The sequence below is a fragment of the Sceloporus occidentalis genome, unplaced genomic scaffold (genome assembly GCF_023333645.1).
Source record: "Sceloporus occidentalis isolate IW3139 unplaced genomic scaffold, rSceOcc1.0.p SCAF_2, whole genome shotgun sequence".
In the NCBI taxonomy this organism is placed as follows: domain Eukaryota; kingdom Metazoa; phylum Chordata; class Lepidosauria; order Squamata; family Phrynosomatidae; genus Sceloporus; species Sceloporus occidentalis.
In genome coordinates this window covers 117,428,828-117,449,060 of record NW_028316982.1, presented here as the reverse complement: position 1 = coordinate 117,449,060, position 20,233 = coordinate 117,428,828, and the positions used below count along the sequence as shown (strand labels likewise).

General features: G+C 40.8%; 1 protein-coding gene across 5 annotated transcripts in view; it reads left to right on the top strand.

Moving 5' to 3' along the window:
• The window catches only part of ZMIZ1 (zinc finger MIZ-type containing 1), a 455,177-nt gene that overhangs the window by 182,284 nt on the left and 252,660 nt on the right, over positions 1 to 20,233 (top strand). For all 5 annotated transcript variants that reach the window (XM_089510695.1, XM_089510694.1, XM_089510693.1 and 2 more), the window contains exon 4: positions 10,463 to 10,540. The gene's annotated coding sequence lies outside the window, so the exon portion shown is untranslated. The remainder of the gene's footprint in view (positions 1 to 10,462; positions 10,541 to 20,233) is intronic.

Genomic DNA, 20,233 nt, shown 5'->3' with positions numbered 1-20,233 from the left:
AAAAGAAAACATACCGGGAGATTCCACTTTGGTTATCTCCTCAAGAAACATTTATTGGAAGATGGAAGGACCTTGATATATGGCTGACTTACAAAGACATTTTAAAGAAATACCAGACTTGGAAATTTGGTGGGGGGAAATCTATGAATTTCGAGAGATTGACATTCTGACAGGCTGTTTATCACATAAAGATGTTACAGTTATAGAAGAAGAAGAGTGGGACCCGATAATGGCAAAGTGCAGGTATAAGCAATAATAGGGTACAAATACAATAAGATATTATGCAACTAAAATAATTGGGTAATTGTTTATTGATTAGTAATATACTTTGAGGTAACAGGAAAATAGTTAGAAAGAGGAATGAAAGAAAAAAGAGAAGTAGGAGATTGTGATGTACAGAGTTGAGAATTGTATTCAAAGTAACTATGGAAGTATTGGTTAATATTTTCTAATGTAATTTTTGACACCAATGGTGTAATGATGAGTTTGTTTTTTAATTTTTTGTATATAAAATTTTTATAAATGAAATATTAAAAAAAATCTTCACGCAATTGCACAATAATGATGGCAAGCATTCCATTTTTCTCCCATTTTATAACCCCATGTGATAATGTACATAAATGCAACAGCACCTCTCTGGTAACTGCTATAGAGAGCTGTACTGCCTCTGGTATGAGATGATATATGTATATGGATCATGATTTGTAGCAACTGTTATCTTTCCAGCTTCTTTTAATTTGCCCCCTGCATTTAAAGTGATCCAAATTGGCAACTATCACTTTTTGTGCAAGAGTAAATTCCACAGTTTAACTATATACTACATATAGTATTTTTATATGTCCTGGATCTCCCACCATTCAGTTCCAGTTTGTTATTCTTATTCAGTTTGTTATCCTTAGTTTGAGTGCTTTGCATTTGATATTTTCTACACCATGCATAATTTTACACACTTCTGTCAAGTATCTCCTCACTTAAACTTTATTATGTACAGTACTGAAGATCCACAACATTGCAATCTTTCCTTGCAAGGAGTTGCTGCAATCATTTGATCATTTTATTTGACCTTTACAGTACTCTTTCCATTTCTACAATATCCTTTTTTCAAGATGTGCCTAGAACTGTCCATATTCTTGCAAGATTTGTCTAAGGGCAGTATGATATTGTTCCATTTTCAGTTTCCTTTAGAATTATGACCAGTGTGGAGTTTGCCTGAGTCAACATTTTCAGAAAGCCATCCACCACAACCCCAAGAGCCACTGGAAGGTCTTACAATAGGAATAGCTCAACAGAATATATTGTTTCTTAGAAAATTCTCTTCCACCATCTATTGTGAAGGCAGAAACTAGAGTCCAGAGCTGGCTTGGTAGTTGCTGTAACTTTTCCTGCTGATCCCAAGGTCTGAGCACTCTGACTCATTGAGCCCGGGTTTCACAACAATAATGAATGTGATTAGAGCATAACTCATAAACAAAATGTTAATTTCAGAATGAGGAATTGCATCTTAATTGTTCTGCCAAGACACTCTTGATGATGACTCTCCATGTCTGTAATTTTTCTTTATTTTGAAATTCTATCAGAAACTACACTTCAGTATCCCAACCTGTCACACTGGGTTTATTTGAATTTTAATTTTTTAAATCATATTTGCATTCATATTGTGGCTTTTAGGAATTGAGTTCCCATATATTTAATAATGACATCCACAACGTTTTATTAGATGTCACTTATAACATGATGAAGAAAGGACATTGCCTGAAATGTCTTCTTCTGTACAGTATAATGGTTTAAAGTCTTGTCTTTCTGTTCATCTAGTCCAGTGATGGTGAACCGTTTCAAGGCCGAGTGCCCAAACTGCAACCCAAAACCCACTTATTTATTGTAAAGTGTCATGTCCCTCTGGCTTTCTAGTAACAAACTCTGGCAAACTCTGTGCTGGGGCAATGGCACATGTGCCCACAGAGAGGGCTCTGAGTGCCACCTCTGGCGCGTGTGCCATAGGTTCGCCATCACTGATCTAGTCCATGCCTGTATAACATACAGCCCAAGTCCATAAGCAGCCTGCCAAAGCATTTCCGGCGGCTCGCATCCTCAAGGTCATCACCAAGCCTCTTCCTCTGCTTGGCCTTCTCCTGAGGAGATGTCCAAGCTGCAGATGGGCAAAGAGGCACCACAGCCCAGTTGTTTCCTTGGGAAAAAGCTGGGCTATGGGGAAGGCTCAGGGCAAGGGTTCACCTGTGTTCCTCCTCCACAGCCCATCCATCTCCTCAGGAAAAAGATGGGCTGTGGAGAATGCTTGGGGATGCCCATTTGAACTCAGCAGTCTCGGGACTAAGACTGGGCTGTGGAGGAGGTTTGGGGCCAAGCGTTTGGCCATCTTCCTCCACAGCCCAGCAGTCTCCTCAGGAGAAAGCTGGCCTCTAATACAGGCTTGGGAGCACCTGTTTGCCTCCTCTGCAGCCTGGCCTTATTCCTGAAAAACTGTTTTAGTTTTGGCCCCTACCTACCTCCAAGTTGTGCAGGTCTGATCTAGTCTGCCTGTCTCTAACTCTTGCTTTTAAACATAATACAAACTTGCTAAAAATGTTGCTGGTCACAACACAGTGTTGGCCAGTAAAACTCATCATCTTAAATGTCCCCCCCCCCCCCCCCCGAAAGCAGGCATCTCATGGTAATGGGCTAAGTATGGAGTAGCTGCAGTTCTCTCTTCTTCTATTTTTAATTAAAGCATTGTCATCTGTGTTGAGTTTCACCAAGCTTTTCGGTAATGTAAGCCTTCCTGGTGATGGCCCCTACACTGAGGAATTTCCTTGTGAAAGATGCACAGTCCAGCCCTCACCCCGCATGTCTGTTTTTAAGAGGGTTAAAAGAACCCTGGTTTCCCTGTCTTAAATGGAGAGTTTCAGTGGCATTTACTGATTCAGTGGATGGGTACTCAAAATTACTTTTATTGTAACTACTTTACTTTAAAGTTATTTCTAATGTGGTTTTATATTTTTGATCCTGAATAGTATTGTTCTGTTGTTGCAAACTGCCTCAGGAAAACAATGATCTTGAAAGGTGGAAAATAATATCTTAATTATTGTTTCTGACCGCAATATAAATGTGTCACAAATTATTTAAATAGGCACATATACCCAAAGGAATGGTAATTTGCTGCAAAAGGTTTTGGGGGACAGTTCCTTCTCCTCCTCCAAAGGAATGGTAATGTGCTAGAAAATGTTTTGGGGGACATTTCTTCCTCTAAAGCCTATCCGTCTCCTCTGGAGAATAGTGGGGTGTGGAGAAGGCTTGAGGGTGCCCATTTGCCCATATTTCTCCTACTTTTTATATTAATTTGCAAGACTCTTTTAGTTTTACACTGTGTACTTTGTAATACTTGCTATGAGTGTGTTTAATTACTACTTTTAATATAGTGGTTAAAAAAAAAGAATGTCTCCTACCATGAACAAGCAGATTAATAAATAAAAATTAAACATCGTTATTCAGCCCAGGAGGGAGTAAATCTTGTTAGCACATCCATTAGCATTTTACCATTACCAGAGCCTTTAAAACCTGTCCCACCAGGCTGGTATGAATGTTGCCAGGTGAGGATATGAAGGGTTTTCACAGTGACAGAAATGTGTGGGTGGTGAACGTACTGAGAGGCAGGAGTGCATGAAAAGTTTAACACTAGATTGCTTCACCAATCTGCCACCCTGTTCTTTGCAAAATTATCCTGAAGATTCCAGACAAAAAAGTCTTTTACATACTATTTCCCAAACATTGATAGACATATCTGGACATTGCTACCTGAACATGAACTAACCCTGCCAGCCCAACTCTTCTAATCAGAACTCATTTTTATGCTATTGTTATATACTTTTAAGTCAACTGTAAGGGATTTAGTGGCAAGATTTAGTCAGAGTAGATCTGTCATTTCTTCCTTAGGCTGAGAGAGTGTGATTTGCAAGGTCATCAAGTGAATTTCCCTGGCTGAGTGAGGATTTTCAAATCCTGGTTTCCCAGAGTCCTAATTCAATACCACTGTACCACACTGGCCCATCAGTTCTTTTATAAGTTAACATAAATTAATCAGTTAAAGTAGGTATAGGTGTGATAAGCTTATGGTCATGGAATATCCTTGAAAAAGTGTTTGTACCTTCTTTTCCTTTTCTTTATGTTGTGGGAGGAATACTTAAAAGTGCTTACACTGCATTCTAGAATGGGACAGTGGTAACCAACAAGAGGAAAGGTGGAGGGCGACTTGAGTGCTAGGCAGCAGCTAGCCTCTCAGTTTTATTATTTTCTTCTTTGCTCATATTTCTGTGTAATGCTCTTCCATCTCCTTATTGCAGCTGTAGCTTTCTGAGAATCTCCTGTCCTTTGGCAATACTCAGAAACATAACTTGGCTGCACACCATCTCCAGGCCCTTTTCTAATTAGATTACATTAGAGTGAAGTAGCTGGTAGGTTGCCTCTCTATCTCTCTGTTTCCCTGATGTTTCTTGAAAGTTGAATACACTCTGCAGATGACTTTCCTAGCTTCTCTACGTTATTCATTTATGTCTGCCTCTACCCTTATTGTTGTCTTGCTTATCATTTGAGCTAGTTATGAAAGGGAAGGTGTGGAAAAGGAAAATGTTATCAGATGAGTATGCCAAGTTACAACTTGGGAATTCAGTTTGTGCATTTAAAAAACTGCTGAGGAAATATGAGACAGTATATATAGGATTTCTGCTCCCCATTCTTCTTCTTGTCCTCTTACCCCTTCACTCCACTTAGTGCACCCTGCTGCCTTTTGGTAACGAGGAACACTATGTGTGCCACAAAGCCAACAAGGTTGAGGGTAGTGGCCTTGTATGGATTTGTGAGAATGAACTGACTGAGTGTTTTTGGTGATTTTAAAGCAACTGAGCAAGTTTCTGGGTTACAGGTTGGTTACTATAGTAGAAGCAGTGATTAAGTATCTGTAAATATATCCTTGTAAACTAGTAGGGATTCAGAACAAATTAAAAGGTCTCTGAAGTTCCTCTCATTTGGAACACCACCTGTTCTGTTAGTACAAAATCTAACATGAGCTAACAGGCACTTACTTAGTTGCCTTCTTTCCACAGCACACACTCAAGAGCCAATCCCATGTAATATCCTAACAAGCCTATCACTTTGTTTGAAGGATGCCAAATAAATTAGCCATATCTCTTCATAAAGGAGAATGGCTTGCAATATAATTAGCCAACATTTGCAATTGCAAGGGAAATATTACTTCATTCCTTGATTCTGTGCCCCAATTCCTTCAAGGCTTGTGCCTCTGGGTGTTCTGCTCCAAGTATGAGTCTCACTGTATGGGTGCTTCCAGACAAGGCTTTTATTGTGTAATCATATTGCTTCATTCATGGAAGTGTACTGCAAGTCCTGGTATCCTCCTCCACAATTACAAGGGGCAGGAACAACTACATTCCCACAGAGGCCCTTGGAGGACTGCAGTGGGACCACTACCAATATTCTTAGCCATAGAAGTTGTCTGGAGGCATAATGATTAACAGTGTTGTCACTTGTAGATTAAGGCTCCAAATCTGGCAGCAGATTGACTTACATTGGCTCCGCTGTTTTACCCCTGCTATAGCCTGTTGACCAGTTTTGTAAGCTGTAGGAAGTTGTATGCTTGTGCAGAGGAGTGTTGTTGTTCCATTCTCTGACCTTTCTCAAGAGATAACACTCCTTAAAGTGGATTAGGCATAAAGGTAAGCTGGTATGTCTTGGATTGCTGCAATTTGAGAAAAAGAAAAGTTGCACAGCTCCTAGGTACTTTCCCAATGTAATTAGCATGAAATAAAAGTAACTGTAAAATTATAGCACTGCTGTTGGAGAAAGAGGAAAAAAAGTGTGTAGGATAATGCTGAATTCAAAACTTCCTATCACCAACAGCTCCAATATAATAACTCTAAACATGTCTTTAAGAGTGTTCCACAGCTTTTTGTGATCTCTGCAGCCAAAGGCTTTGCTGTAGTCTATAAACACATGCTGATTTTCTTCTGGAATTTGGTGGTGAGCTTCATTAACTATCGCATGTTTGCAGTGTGGTCCCTAGTGCCCCTTCCTTTCCTGAACCCTGCTTGCACCTCTGGGATTTCTCTCTGTATCTGTAATTGGAGTCTCTGCTGCAGAATTTTGAGCATATTTGTTGGCATATTTTATTTAACACTATAATTGATTCTGTCTGTTTTGGTTTTCATTATTAAAGTATTTCATATTTTCTTTTTAATTATGTGTCTATGAGATGGGGGTTATTGTAAATTGATAAAAATGTGAAGAGCTCCTGGGCAGATTTGTTTTTGCTTTCTAGGAGCTGGTGCTGCCTCTGCTGCATCTCCATCTGTTGGTTTGAAACATTTTGATTGCTCTCTTCCTCCACCTGCTTTTGACCAGTTCTTTTTCTCCACATATGCCTTTCTGAAAGCACCTGGTTTCTTTCACACTCATAGGCTCCCCTTTATTTTATCCTTTATATAAAAAAATCTTTAAAAATACTGCAGGCTTTGTTGATCAGTGTGATTTGATCCAATGCTATGCAGTGCTTTCTTCATTATTTCCTGTTGCTTTTGATTTTCCCTAAACAAAATTAATTCCAGAACTCTGCCTCACTGTCTTGTCCTGACAGTTGCCACTTTTATGTTAAGGTAAAATAATTCCTCATTCTCAGAACTCTGGTTCAGGATCCTGTACTTGCTATGATGTACAACCTGCTCCAGCACACCATCAGCTTTATTGCAACACAAATGTGTTGCCTAGAATAAATATTCAAGCATCTCCTACAAACAAGGAAAACCAATTAGCTTTTTCCTTTGCCTCTACTGTCTGGTTCCATGCTCCCTCTGCTGGACCAGGAGGTACATGCTGCCCCAAATGAACCAAAGATTGCAGCAGTGCTGAATCTTTGTACAGGAAAGGATTGTTGCAAGACAGTATTCATGCTGACACATGAACAATATTGTAGCACACCATTGCAGAACATTGAAATGTTCAGTTGATATGGAGAGGAGAGGTAAGGTGAAATACTTTCTTATGGCAGGGAAGTCTTGTGGACTTTATTTGTACAGCTTCAGTTAACTTCAAGATTTGATATTCTGTCAGTTATTCAGTCATCACTAATGGGGGGAAGACTGTAGATGACGACATACATACAGATAATGGAAACCTTGTTCACCAAGTCTAATTCTGCAGTCTCATGCACCATTCCTTGAGAGTAAGGCATCTTGAACAAACACATTTCTAAGTAAAAATGCATAAGGTTGTACTGTAAGTAGCTGATAAGAAAACACAAACTATAGAAAACTGGATCAGATAATCATGAAGCAGGGATGGTTTATAGAAGTAAGTTTAAAAACTATGAAGTCAAAGATGAGTTTTCTGGAAGAGAGAAATTTGTCTCAATAGGAGAGATTCAGTTCCCCCTCCCAAAGAATGATTATAGATGCAAAAAGGAAAAATGAAAAATTAATGAAAAATAGAAAGAGTGACTGATAGATGTATGCTTTCCAACAGTTGGGGCTCAGAATTTTGCACAGATGTATATTCTTGGTCATGAAGAGGCATAAATTAGTGTATGTTACCGAGTTATATGACAGTTGCGCTACAACATGCTCTTCATCTCCCCCAACCCACATAAATGTTTGTTACTTGTTATCGTACTAGAGACAACTTTAGTATCTGAGTACATATTTTTAGAACTTCATTGAAACTCATATTGCTGCCAGAGTTTGCCTTTCAACAGATGTAAGGGTGGCTGAACCCTTTCTTTTCTACTATATTTCTCTATTTTTAATGTTTGGTAATCCGATACACATCATCTTCCAGTTCTGAAGTCTATCTTGGGGATTGCCAGTGCTGATGTTATTGTTTCCTTCTGCTGTCGTTTTCATCCAAATTCTCTCAACTTGACTTCTGTCTCCAAATCATGGATCACCGGTCTCCTCACAGATTTATACATCATTTATATATAATGGATGTCCCTCCTTTTATGTTTGGTTATTCCTGTAGATTATACCTTCAGTTAGTCCATTCCCATCTTTCCCCACCAGATTCTAATAATGCCTATTAAATGATTTTTGTCTCCCTATGTTCATAGTTCAAGTTCATCTTGTTTCTCATGTTTTTACAGTAGTACACAGAAACCATGGATCATTCCCTCCACTTATTTTTGTAATTTGCAATTTTTGTGATTTTGTGATCTTGGTCATGTTTGCATAACACAACCTCATTTTACTATGCATTATTGATTCCTTCTGACCTTCTGTCCTCAGAAATATTTTACCCATCCACCATAAGATTCCATTTAAAGGCCTCTTGATCAGATTTTCAAGTCCCTTCACCTCTGCTGAGGAGCTTTGCCCAGGATTGGGTGACAGGGAGCAAGCTGTTACCTCAGGCCTTCTTTTGAAAAGAGAAAGTTGCAGTGTGTGTGTGTGTGTGTGTGTGTGTGTGTGTGTGTGTCTGTGTACAACACCAAAGCAAACCAAGCGTGTGCACCTTCCAACAAAGTTTAGCATTGAAGCTTTGCTGGGATATGGACTGCTGACTTCAGTCCTGAGAGAAGCAGGAATCTGTAGAAAATGTTTGCATCTCATAGTTTGTGTCACCGCTACTGCTGCCACTGCTGTCTCTCTTCCTCAGTGCAGTGACTTTTCTGCTTCTCCTGCACTTGGGCTACATGAGTGTCCTTCTCCCTTCTCCTCCATCATAGCAACAGCACTGACAGAGTGCCCCATCTCCAAGTGGCAGCCTCCACTAGCTATAGTGAAACCATGTCAGAGAGACAGGAAAATAATGAGAGAATAGGGAGAAACTTTCTCCCCTCTGCAAGAACAGAGAAGAGAAACTGCATAGTTTTCAAAGAAGTTTTCAGATAGGATCTCACAATGGAGAGAAAGTTAGTAAATTGCTCGATTTCCCTTGAGGGGATGATTTTCAAGAAGAATCACATCCTTAATTTATACTTGGCTATGCACAAGCCCTGTTGAAGGAGGATAGTATATTTGCCTCTTTAGAAAGGGATATGATATATTAAAAGTTCCAGATATATTAATGATTTGCCACAACTTTTTATGTTCATAGATTTCTGGATGAGAGCTTTCCCAGCTTTTTCCCAACTTTTCCTTCCTGCCTTCAAAACATTATTAAAGATTCCAGCATGACTTCATGAACAGTTTTTTGTGGGTTTTTCGGGCTATGTGACCATGTTCTAGAAGAGTTTCTTCCTGGCGTTTCGCCAGCATCTGTAGCTGGCATCTTCAGAGAATGATTTCATGAACATTTGAAAGTTCATATATATTTTTGTGGCATTCTCCCATTGTGGCTTTTCATACTTATAAAAGTGAATTTGGAGAGCATGCTTGGCTGCTGAAACAGCATACATAATGCATGTTGCTTGCAAACATCCTTTAGAGCATGGGTGCTCAACATGAGGTGCCCACACCCCCAGGGGATGTGAGATGGAATTTCAGAGGATGCAGCAAAGAAATTTGTGTTAATCTAGGGCCCCATACAGACTGCCCAAATAGAGCTGCTTCGGGTCACTTTGGAGGTATGCTGTTTCAATGATGCATGTGTCCTAAGAGTCCGGAAGCTGCATCAAAGCTACACTCCAGTCATTAGCACTGAATCGTGACATTGGTGCAGTTTCCGGACTCTTAGGACGCATGCATCATTTAAACAGCATACCTCCAAAGTGACCCGAAGCAGCTTTATTTTGGCCTGTCTGTATGGGGCCTAGGTTCAGTTTTCTTTTGTCAATCAAGGCAAAATCCACTGTAGGCGGCAGTCAGCAAGGAGGTTTCATATTTTGATAAAATCAAGAATGAGAAGCATGTGCAAAAAAGTCATTGAATTTTATGTTCACAATTGGAATTGATTTTACTATTTATAATTTTTTTCTGAATAAATTAGAATCTAATTCAGTGATGGTGAACCTTTTAGAGACCTAGTGCCCAAACTCAAAGCTGTTCTTGCACCGGGTGTTCCAGGGAGATGGGACTCTTGTGGGCAGGACTTCTGCCTTCTGGGGTGGGACCTCTGGGGTTAGAAATTCCTTGAAGACAGATGAAGGCATGAGGGGAACAGAAGAGGAACAGGTAGGGGGAAGAAGAAGAACAGCTGTACCTGAAGGGACAACTGAAGCAGACTGGTAGCTTGGAGTGGCTTCTGGTGGCTCCAGCCCTGGTCACTCCCCTTTTGGTGCAGAACCACAGCAACAAAACACCTTGGTCCTGAGGCCGGCTGCCACCATGGTCCGCAACGGACCGCTGGCAAGGGGCAGGGGCTTGCACTTCTTTTAAGACCACGTCTGGGCTGCCTGTGGCTTCACCCCGATCCGAGGGGTGTGTAACCTGAACGTGGAGCTTTTGTCTTATCCTGCAGTTCATTTGTGGAATTAAGTATTCCTAGCACTCTTGATTATAACGTGTTTTTGTTTTGTTTTTATTTGTAGGAAAATCTTGTTATGTGAAGTTTCAAAGGAACTAGTCACTAACTACTGTTGGATAGGAGGTGGTTGTGGAACACTCAGGTAAGACAATTATCTTTGAACTGTTTGGCTGTTAATCTATATATTGAAAGTTCTTTATTTATTCCTAACCTTTGTTATGTACATATATAGCCTGCTCCAGTTCATGGACTCAGGGTATGCCAAACCATAAATATATCTTGCACACGCACGCTTGGCCCTGACATGCAGAAGTATTAGTGTTCTGCTTCATGCAGCACAGCGTGGATGGAGATAGGTGGAATGAATGGAGCCAGAAACTGATGTCTGAATAGTATAATTAACATTTTTTAGGTGTTGACTCTTGGCTGGCATGGGGTGTTACTGGTTTCTGTTTTAGGTAATAAAATGCCTTGGAGCAGCACTACACATGTTTACACTCTCACTGGGTAAAGCACTATTTGTATGGTTCAGTTTAGATGTAGAAACAAGCCATGGTTTTTCATTACATCCAGGAGCCATGGCAAGGCTTCTTTCTCCTTACGGTTTCTTATTATATTCATGAGCTGCAATGAAGCTTAGGGTTCTCCACTTCCTCTTTTCTTTTCATAGGTGCTGGAGGAGTGGTCATGAGAAGTTTCCTTTTATGGCTTTCACATGTTCTGACAAGTGGAAGAACTGTGGTGTGTTGAAAACCACAAATAGACACATCTCATCCCCACTCCTTATGATCATAAGAATGGACAACGAGACATGAGGAAAAGTACAATTCTCAGTTTTGTTGCAGCTCATGAACATTTTAAAAAATGGTGCGTTGTTATATGTGAACTTGTTGCTGAGCCTGTTATGGTCCTACTTTTTTCCTTTTAGGCTGTTCTCATATATGTCTTGTAATTTTGGCTAGATTTAAGTGACTGATCTATTTTGATATGACAGTAATCCTGGCTAGGCAGATGTGTCTATTCTTGCCAGTCTCTAGTTGATGTCATAGGAAGGCCTTTGGGGTTTGCTTTTATTCTCATGTCCACATGTAACCTGACTGAAATTAAGCCACACAATTATTATTAAAGTCAGTCAACTGAAAAAGGGCAACTGGGGACAAAGAAAGCTACCTTATGTGAGGCCAGACTATTTGCCCAATTAAGCCTAATTTTGTTTGCTTAGATTGGTAACAGCTTTTCTGGGTCTTAGGCTAAAGCTTGTTGCATCACTTGTAAATGGGCCCATTTAACTGGAGATGCCAAGGACAGAACCTGAGATCATCTGCATGCAAAACATGTTTTCTGCCACTGAGTTATAGTCCTTTCTGCAAGCAAATTAGTTGATAGGTTTCAGAGGCTTTTCAGCCAATGCCTGCTGCTTTAGGTATAGGAAAACATGGACACCTGTCTAGGAAAATATTTTTGGTTTGTTAATCTTCAGACCTGGCCTGACTATTTTCTTACTCACAATTGTGCAGTTTGCCCCCACATTGACCTGCAATCATATAATATTTCTTACAAATGTATAAGTCAGTGGATGGTTTGCTCTAGCATGCACACTTGTATATACAGATTCTAAAACAGAGTGCAAGAAAGTGGTTCTTGTATTCTGGCTACTAAAAAAGACAGAGCAGAGCAGACTGAATTTGATTTATTTCACTGTGTCTCATATATGGTATAGCAATTATTAGTGTGGCTGTTAATGTGTAGGGCACAGACCAGGCAAACTTTAGTTCAGATTCTTGTTCAGCCATGAAGCTTGCCAGATGAGCCTGTTTCAGTCATTGTTCTTCAATATAATTTACGTCAAATGGTTATTGTGGGAATAAAATGGCAAATCCTGTGCACCATCCTCAGCTTCTTGGAGTATGGGTGAGATATAAATACATAATTAGCCATTACAGTCTTTCTAAAGGTTGGGCTAGAGCACCTCATTCTATCTCTATAAAACTCTGCATTTTGACATACTATTATTTCTGTATAGTTCTTTCCATATAGTACAATGTAATGTGCTTTGCCTTTCTTGGCCCATTAATGTATCTTCTTGATAGTCTAAGGTAAGATTAGGCTGAGTCAGGGATGGTCAGTGTCTGTATTCTTGGAAACTATTCTGTACTTAAGGGAATGTTGTAACTGTTCTTTGTTTGGGGGAAAATATTTGGAAAATATTGCACTTAATGAAATTTGTGCAGAGCTCAAACATTCAGGCCATGTGAGACAGCCAGTTGTGGGGAAGGGGGCTAAGGAACTAGGATAGTTAAGAAAACTTTTCATATTTAACCATAACTGTACTCTTCACCTCATGCATTTCTGTTTGGCAAGCTGCTGTGTTTGATTTTTAACCTCTTCTTTACAGACACGAGCATACATACACACACTCCATCTGTAATATGAGGGTAATAAAGCTGACTTATCTTACATGGCTGTTGTAAGGGTATCAAGAAAATATATATGGAGCATTTTGTACATTCTGTGGCTGACATCCTGTTAGTGACTTATGCACATGCAAGAGCAGCTTTTGCACACATAAGTCCCTTTCTGGATGGGTCACTGTGGGCTATTCTCTTGCCCTTGTGTTTTGTCCAAACATCTCTCACAGCTGGTAGCTTTCAACCCCTGGGATGGGGTGCTTCAGCTCCTTTTTAGCAGAAGAAAGATGGGAGAGGAGGGGATTCAGACCATGAAGATCAAATTTTGCTACTCTGAGCTCGTAAGGGAAAGAAACAGTGAGTCCACTCCATTGGAGAGTTCACCTCCATTTCTTTCCTCCCCTTGTCCCCCCAAGTTGAGACCGGCTGCTTCTCCATGGTCTGAATTGCTTCCCCTCTGCTCCCTTCGTTATTTGTAAGTGATAGCTCCTGAGGCTGACAGCTGCTGGCAGTGGAGGATGTGGGGTTGCACATATAGAGCTATACCCATATAGGATCTTTGCCGACAAGTGCTGTATAAATGCTATGTATAATTAGAATTATCAGCATTTTATTAGGTACTATTGATCCTGAGGAAGCTTCTCTGAGGTCAAGATGACAAGCTACACTGTTTTAACCTTATCCATTGTTCTGCCTTTAGAAGCTCCTATACCTGTGTGTTTTTTAAGTGGAAGTGAACTGCCAATCTAACAGCAGCACTCAGCATTGTGCAGATCCCTCAGCCCTCCCATTATAGTTTGTATGCTACAAGAAGACTCTTTCTTTCTGTATTCAGAGCAGCACATACTCTGCACTCAAAATCGTCTGCACTGAGAGAACTCCAATCCCATGTTCAGAGTAAGCCATGGAAATGTAATAGCTTAGAGGTTCATAGTGCAATATTTTCTTCTACTTCCAAGCGCCAGATTTCCCCCCTCCCCCGAATAATTTATAAAAACAAAGAGAACGGAAGGGCTGTAAAGGGAATGGAATGCTATCACTGTTGCTCTCTTTTTCTTAGCTTGGGTTATTTAGTTTGCATGCAATGGATTTTTGTACTTGCTTATAACTTTGAATTTTTTACAGTGAATTTCAATATATGTACGTATGTGTGTTTATGTGGATGTGTATAGATGTGTATATGTGTGTGTATGTATACAGGCATACACACACCTATATAGACACACATACACGTGCGCGTGCACACACTTACACACAGTTGGCCCTCCACATTTGCAGTTATTTGCAGTTTTGATTAATATGTTCTCTCTAGGCATTACTAGGTCCTCCAACACAACTCTGTCAGAAGTTGACTATAGAGTTGTGCTTCAGAACCTACAAATTCCTAGAGAAAACACTTCTCTAGGCATTTGTGGGTCCCCAGCATGATTCTGCGGTAAGCTTGTGGCAGATTTTGACCAATGCCACATTACAACACTACTCTCTTATGGTGCTGCTATTCCACTTTTACTGCTCTGGCTGCCTCCTCTTGCCTAGAGGCTTGTAGTTCAGTGAAGCCTAGGAGCTCTCTGGCTGAGGATTCTAAATGCCTCCTCTTTAAATTGCAAATCCCAGTATGCAACAGGAGGAGGCAGCCAGAGCAGTAAAAGTGGAATAGCAGCGCTATAAAAGTGTAGTGTAGTAATCTAGAGAGTTGCAGTGGAGGATGTGGAGACTCCTAGAGGAGGCAGCCAGAGCAGTAAAAGTGGAATAGCAGCGCTATAAAAGTGTAGTGTAGTAATCTAGAGAGTTGCAGTGGAGGATGTGGAGACTCCTAGAGAGGTACTCTCTCAGGAAAAAAGAATAGTGTTTTTTATTTGTGGTTTTTCCACATTCATTCCCGCTAACCCCAGTGAATTTGGAGCAACCACTGTACACACACACACACACACACACACACACACACACTACTTACACCACTGAGGAAAGTAAAACCATTTTTAACTCCATCTCTAGTCAGGCTTAAGCACAGCCTTTCATCTCCCATTCCCTGACATCTAATTCTTCTTTCCCACTTCTGCAGCCTTCAAGAGCAATTTTTCTTGGGACCTTATCACACGCAGGGCAAACACGGTTGAAACGTCATCCAAATGTTGTGGAAGTGTCAGGGTCTGATCATGCCTGATGCTTCTGAAGTGCAATTGAGGCTTCCTGCTATGTTCACGTCATGGAATCGTTCGCAGAGAAGCCATTTTCTGAATATCGGGATATCCCATTATTCAGACAATGGCTTCTCCTGGCTCCCCCGCAAACAATTCCATGACGGGAGCATAACAGGAACTTTCAATTACACTTTAGAAGTGCCTGGCATGATCATATCCCTGGCACTTCTGCAACGTTTGGGTGACGTTTCGACCACATTTTGCCCGCTGTGTGATAAGGTCCTTGCCCTCAGCCTTGCACACTCAGCACAACACTTTTAATCCTGCTGGTCTAAGCATCCCTTTTATCCAAATCACCTTCTTCTCCATTGCTATCTATTTCCTCCTAAGGTGGCCAGGATAAGTAGCTCATGACTACAGTGGTAGGTTCTGCTTCAACAGGCTTTACTCCATTTGTTAGTATTCTTTGAGACTGTGTTGCTGATGAAAGGAAATGGTGGGAATTAAACCCTGGAGTCAGACCCTTTGTCCTTTTGTACTGTGGGACTGCTTCTGCTTAGGACGTTTTCCTCAGTGTTGTAAGTCCAGGGAAGTGTTCTCTGTTCTGTTGCACTAAGAGTTCTTAAGGGTTTTCATAGAATGACTTCTATCCTTCCCTCATCCTTACCTGGGCTGATTGATTCTCCTCAAGACTGAGTTGTGTGCCAGCATTCAAATAATATTCTTTAAGGAACTTCCACTGCTTATGTGAATAAAGTAATAAAGTGAGGGTTCTATAGTGATAACATAATGGGCTTTATTTGGGAGTTTTAGGCCTGTTACAGACAGGCCAAAATAAAGCTGCTTCGAGTCACTTTGGAGGTATGGTATTTCAATGATGCATGCGTCCTAAGAGTCCAAAAGCCACACCAAAGCTGCACTCCAGTCCTTGCGGCTTTTGGACTCTTAGGACGCATGCATCATTGAAATACCATACCTCCAAAGTGACTCGAAGCAGCTTTATTTTGGCCTGTCTGTAACAGGCCTTAGATTCTGATCCCAAACACCACCCAAAAACTTACCCAGGTCACTTAGAGCCAGTAATATTTTCAGCCTGCCCTGCCTCCCAGGTTAGCTATAAAGAAATAGAGAAGGACAGTATTTAACTTCTCTGTTCTTTCTTTAAATGCAGAGTATCAGCTGGAATTAAGAAGCAGTGAGGATGGAACAATGCAAGTTCATATACAGTAGATCGCTAAACCTGGTGAAATGTTTTCTTAGCTAAATGTGGTACTGCTAATAAATGAGGCAGTATAATGTAGAGGATAGAGTTTTGGACTTGGAGCCTAGATTCAAAGCTCTGCTAGAAGAAAAGAAGAACTTGGTTAGATACTTCTAGGAAGCATTGAAGCAGCTATGAAGAAAAAAAACCATCCTTTGCCCTTGCTATATTGTATTTAGGAGCAATGTTGCCTCTGATTCTGGAGATTCATTCAATTGGTTTGCACCAGTTCACAGAACCAGTTGTTAAAATTGTTAAAAGGCAGGAAGGCTGGGGAGGTAAAAGAGGGAACCAGGAGTAGTGAAGGGGAGGAGGAGATAGAGACTTGATCAGACAAGGAGGACTAAGAGGTGAGAGAGTCAGAAGGAGAGAAGGATTGGATCCTTTGGTGCCACAGGGGAGAGCTGGTTGCTAACTACTGTATTTTGAATGACACCACTGGGATGTTTCATTGTGCCATCAATATACGTATTTTATTTAATCTTTTAAAATGCAGTCTCAGCTAGTGGACATAACTACAAATTGTGATAGGAAATAATATAGGTTAATTACAACCTATCAGGCTTTGGCCAACGTGACTTCTCTTTTGTTGTGAGGACCATCGTATGTATTGATGCCTTACACTTCTTGAAGGAAAAACGAGATTAAATGTGTTCAAATCAATAAATAAAAAGTTTAGGTATGACACATAACACCTGCAAAATTAGTTCTTATTAATTTCAGTGCAACTTATGTCAGAGCGTTTCATCCACTTTCATTTCCTCTCACCTGCTTAATTTAAATTCTGAGCCTGCTAGACAAATTAAAATCTCTCCATATTTATGAGTAATTTGTGTAACTAGCCCTGAGCCCTGGAGCTGTGAATGGTGTATAAATGGATAAATTAAGAGCACAATCTATTTTATTTATTTTATTTAAGCCATTTTTAGCTGCCTCTCAAGACCATAGCTTTCCCAAAGCTGCTTACAGAATAAAAACAGTACAAAAATATTAATAAAATCATATTAAATAAACGTGATTTTAAATAAACCATTACGTTTTTTGAATTATCCATCAGCAGTGAACTGATTTTTTTTTATAAATTAAAAGCCAATGAAAACAGGTGAGTTTTTAAAACAGTCTGGAAAGTACCTCTAAATGGGGCCATCCATATCTTTCTTGGGAGGGAATTCCATAGGGTGGGTGGGGGGGGGTCACCTTTTCTACTGGAAAGAAGTTAACAGGAAAACCACAATGGTCTTCACAGTAGACTACGAAGCCTACCAGATGCTTAATAGTAGGTTCAAAATAATTGGTACTTAAGATAGAGCTGTCTCAGCTCAAGAGCCAAAAGTATTCCACAGACAAGAAATTGAAAGCGGTAATAAACTCCATAATAATAATAAGGATAGTGCCATCCTCTCCCCCCTCTGTGTATGTATATGTGTGTGTGAGAGAGAGATCATGCTACTCCAATATGTACATTTGTGTATGTTAAAAGAAAATTCATCCCTAGTTGAAGTCTCCATGTGGTTCTCAAGAACTGACCTATATGAGAACATGTACCAGTAGTCCATTTGGATGTAGGTAATGCATGGAAGCTAACAGCCAAGTTATGCATTTGAATTTATAGCAGAAATTTTTAAAAATGGTGACATCAAGAGAGTTTTCCTGCACATTGATGAAATACACTGTTTTTAAATAAGCGTTAGGACTGCAACTCTGGAGACAAGGGTTCAAATCCCCACTCAAGCATGAAAACCACACTGAGTTATCTTGGGCAAACCACAGTTTCTTAGCCTCAGAAGGTGGCAGTGACAAACCTCCACTGAAAAATGACCTTTTACAGGCCAAGGCTAATGGCCTTTACTCTGTTCTCATTCTTCTCGATTTGTCTGCAGCCTTCGACACTGTTGATCACTGTCTCCTAATTGACATACTCTCTGACCTTGGGTTCTCAGACTCTGTTCTCGACTGGTTTAGATCTTACTTGTCTGGCAGATCTTTTGCAGTAGTTGCAGGGGGTCAGACTTCTTCTCCTGTTCCCTTATCTGTTGGAGTTCCCCAGGGCTCTGTTCTGGGTCCCCTTCTGTTTTCTCTCTACACACTGTCCTTAGGAAAACTCATCAGCTCTTTTGGCTTTTCCTACCATCTGTATGCCGATGACACCCAGCTGTATCTTTCTGCCCCTGACCTTTCTCCAAGGCTTGAACAGCAAGTCTCGTCTTGCCTTACAGCTGTCTCACAGTGGATGCGCCATCGGCGTTTGAAGCTCAACATGTCCAAGACGGAGCTTCTTGTCTTTCCTCCTAAGCCCAACCTTCAACACTCCTTTTCTGTCTCTGTGGACAACATTTCCATTCAACCAGTCCAGCAAGCCCGCAGTCTTGGCTTTATCTTTGACTCTTCTCTGTCATGTATCCCTCAGATCCAGACCACAGCCAAGGCTTGTAGATTGTTTTTGTACAATATTGCCAAAATCCGACCATATCTCTCTGCCTCTACTGCCAAGATCCTGGTCCATGCCCTAGTGATCTCACGACTTGATTACTGTAATGTCCCCCTGGCTGGACTTCCTCTTTCTCACCTCCGTCCTTTAATCTCTGCCCAGCATTCAGCTGCACGCATTATCACTTCCACCCACCGCTCTGACCACATCTCTCCTGTGTTGGCATCCCTTCACTGGCTCCCTCTCCCTTTCCGCATTCAGTATAAGCTCCTGCTGTCGACATTCAAAGCCCTCCATGGACTGGCCCCTCCTTACTTATCAGACCTTCTTTCTCCTCACCTTCCCACTCGGGCCCTCCGTTCTGGTAGTCAAGGGTTCCTGTCTCAGCCCAGGATTTCCTCTGCCCCATCCCGGATTCGCCCCTTTTCACTTGCTGCCCCTCACTCCTGGAACCTTCTTCCTCCACAAGCAAGAGTCATCGCTTCTTTAACCAGCTTCAAAACAGAGTTGAAAACCATCCTGTTCAGAGAAGCCTTCCCAGACATCGCATAATTGTCGCTTACTATCTGATGTTCTGTTGTTGACTGTTTATTGATCCATTTCCTGTATTGCTATGTACTGTATATGTATTATCCTACTTGTGAGTATGTATTTTCCCTGGATAATGATTAACCTTCCATTTTGAAGCCAAACCCTCCCTCCTGTCCATCTGCCTTGGTCCAGGCCTCGGAAGTTGAGAGGAACTGCTAGTCCTCTTACCCTTTCCCGTCACCACTCCCTTCTCCTTCTGTGTCATGTCTTTTTAGATTGTAAGCCTGAGGGCAGGGAACCGTCTAACTAAAAAAAAAATTGCATGTACAGCGCTGTGTAAATTTACAGCGCTTCATAAATAAAGGTTAATAATAATAATAATAATAATAATAATAAACTTGCCAAGAAAATCCTATTATTGGTTCATCTGGTCACTCTAATTCAAAAGTGACTTGGAGGCACACAGTAATATACTGAAGACAAGTAGAGATTTTATTTTCTTGGAATGCTGATAATCTTGCAAAAGTGTTTAACCAGGGACAGAAAAAAATAAAGCCACATGTGGTCCTCTGGCAATATGTGTCCATCTCAAGGCTGTTCTTGCAGACCCCAGTCCCCTCAGGCTCTTCAGACCACATTTTGGTTTCTGGCCAAAAAAAAAAAAAAGGTGAATTGCCCCTTGGAAGTTTACAAGAGTGCCCCTACATGCATGGTTTAAGATGAAAAAATAACTGATGTGAAGTTGAAGGCTTTCATAGCCGGCATCTATAGTTTTTTGTGGGTTTTTCAGGCCATATGGCCATGTTTTGGAAGAGTTTCTTCCTGACGTTTCGCCTGTATCTGTGGCTGGCATCTTCAGAGAATGGTGGCATGGAATTGTGTGGGATATATATATACAGTGTGACCCTTGGTCGAGAGAAAGTTATTTAAATGTTAATCTCTGTGTTTGGTCAGTTGGTGAATGGCAAGGCCTCAGGGTGGCAGGGTTGGAGGATTCCCAGCAGACAATGGATCATATCCTCCTACCCTTGCCACTCACCAATAGACCAACACACAGATTAACATG